This window comes from Saccoglossus kowalevskii, chromosome 17, assembly GCF_978046115.1.
Source record: "Saccoglossus kowalevskii chromosome 17, keSacKowa6.1, whole genome shotgun sequence".
Taxonomy (NCBI): Eukaryota; Metazoa; Hemichordata; class Enteropneusta; family Harrimaniidae; genus Saccoglossus; species Saccoglossus kowalevskii.
In genome coordinates, this window is record NC_140657.1 from 29312751 (window position 1) to 29315250 (window position 2500).

The 2500-nt window shown below is 33.2% G+C and overlaps 4 non-coding genes across 4 annotated transcripts; all 4 read right to left on the minus strand.

Moving 5' to 3' along the window:
* Positions 1-509: 509 nt before the first annotated feature.
* Positions 510-581, minus strand: TRNAW-CCA (transfer RNA tryptophan (anticodon CCA)). The gene has a single exon. It is a non-coding gene; the product is annotated as a tRNA-Trp (tRNA).
* Positions 582-971: 390 nt separating this feature from the next.
* On the minus strand, positions 972-1043 carry TRNAC-GCA (transfer RNA cysteine (anticodon GCA)). The gene has a single exon. It is a non-coding gene; the product is annotated as a tRNA-Cys (tRNA).
* Positions 1044-1631: 588 nt separating this feature from the next.
* Positions 1632-1703, minus strand: TRNAW-CCA (transfer RNA tryptophan (anticodon CCA)). The gene has a single exon. It is a non-coding gene; the product is annotated as a tRNA-Trp (tRNA).
* Positions 1704-2093: 390 nt separating this feature from the next.
* Positions 2094-2165, minus strand: TRNAW-CCA (transfer RNA tryptophan (anticodon CCA)). Its single transcript has one exon. It is a non-coding gene; the product is annotated as a tRNA-Trp (tRNA).
* Between the last annotated feature and the right edge of the window lie 335 nt (positions 2166-2500).

A 2500-nucleotide genomic window follows, 5' to 3' on the forward strand; every position in this document is an offset into this window, starting at 1 on the left:
GTAATTTTCCTGTGACATGTGTATTGAGTGATATAATATATGACGTGACCTAAGGAAAACAATTACCAATCACTTACTTTACTGATAAATTGAAAGTAAGTTATGTTCAACACATGATATTCCACTGAATGATAAACATTTATTATGTTGCGACCTTTATTTTTATGACATCCTACAAGGTATTTCATGATAATGTAATTTTCTTGTGACATGTGTATTGAGTGATATAATATATGACGGGACCTAAGGAAAACAATTACCAATCACTTAGTTTACTGATAAATTGAAAGTAAGTTATGTTCAACACATGATATTCCACTGAATGATAAACATTTATTATGTTGCGATCTTTATTGTCGCTTTCTTTGTATGAACTCAGTGTGATAGTAGATTTTGGGTCAACTATTCCAAAACAACAGTTATGGAGTACTTTGATCTATTCGTGATAGTCGTGTTCAAAATGGTAAAGCTCACAATTCGTATTTAGTCCCTAAACCCATCGACCTCAATGACCCTGACGTGATTCGAACACGCAACCTTCTGATCTGGAGTCAGACGCGCTACCATTGCGCTACAGAGTCAGTACATGCACTTAATGCGTCTGTATTTTTTTATTTTTCATTTTTATGACATCCTACAAGGTATTTTATGATAATGTAATTTTCCTGTGACATGTGTATTGAGTGATATAATATATGACGTGACCTAAGGAAAACAATTACCAATCACTTAGTTTATTGATAAATTGAAATTAAGTTATGTTCAACACATGATATTCCACTGAATGATAAACATTTACTATGTTGCGACCTTTATTGTCGCTTTCTTTGTATGAATTCAGTGTGATAGTAGATTTTGGGTCAACTATTCAAAAACAACAGTTATGGAGTACTTTGATCTATTCATGATTTTCCTGTTCAAAATGGTAAAGCTCACAATTCGTATTTAGTCCCTAAACCCATCGACCTCAATGACCCTGACGTGATTCGAACACGCAACCTTATGATCTGCAGTCAGACGCGCTACCATTGCGCTACAGAGTCAGTACTTACATGCACTTAATGCGTCTGTATTTTTTTATTTTTCATTTTTATGACATCCTACAAGGTATTTTATGATAATGTAATTTTCCTGTGACATGTGTATTGAGTGATATAATATATGACGTGACCTAAGGAAAACAATTACCAATCACTTACTTTACTGATAAATTGAAAGTAAGTTATGTTCAACACATGATATTCCACTGAATGATAAACATTTATTATGTTGCGACCTTTATTTTTATGACATCCTACAAGGTATTTCATGATAATGTAATTTTCTTGTGACATGTGTATTGAGTGATATAATATATGACGGGACCTAAGGAAAACAATTACCAATCACTTAGTTTACTGATAAATTGAAAGTAAGTTATTTTCAACACATGATATTCCACTGAATGATAAACATTTATTATGTTGCGATCTTTATTGTCGCTTTCTTTGTATGAACTCAGTGTGATAGTAGATTTTGGGTCAACTATTCCAAAACAACAGTTATGGAGTACTTTGATCTATTCGTGATAGTCGTGTTCAAAATGGTAAAGCTCACAATTCGTATTTAGTCCCTAAACCCATCGACCTCAATGACCCTGACGTGATTCGAACACGCAACCTTCTGATCTGGAGTCAGACGCGCTACCATTGCGCTACAGAGTCAGTACATGCACTTAATGCGTCTGTATTTTTTTATTTTTCATTTTTATGACATCCTACAAGGTATTTTATGATAATGTAATTTTCCTGTGACATGTGTATTGAGTGATATAATATATGACGTGACCTAAGGAAAACAATTACCAATCACTTAGTTTACTGATAAATTGAAAGTAAGTTATGTTCAATACATGATATTCCACTGAATGATAAACATTTACTATGTTGCGACCTTTATTGTCGCTTTCTTTGTATGAATTCAGTGTGATAGTAGATTTTGGGTCAACTATTCAAAAACAACAGTTATGGAGTACTTTGATCTATTCATGATTTTCCTGTTCAAAATGGTAAAGCTCACAATTCGTATTTAGTCCCTAAACCCATCGACCTCAATGATCCTGACGTGATTCGAACACGCAACCTTCAGATCTGGAGTCAGACGCGCTACCATTGCGCCACAGAGTCAGTACTTACATGCACTTAATGCGTCTGTATTTTTTTATTTTTCATTTTTATGACATCCTACAAGGTATTTTATGATAATGTAATTTTCCTGTGACATGTGTATTGAGTGATATAATATATGACGTGACCTAAGGAAAACAATTACCAATCACTTACTTTACTGATAAATTGAAAGTAAGTTATGTTCAACACATGATATTCCACTGAATGATAAACATTTATTATGTTGCGACCTTTATTTTTATGACATCCTACAAGGTATTTCATGATAATGTAATTTTCCTGTGACATGTGTATTGAGTGATATAATATATGACGTGACCTAAGGAAAACAA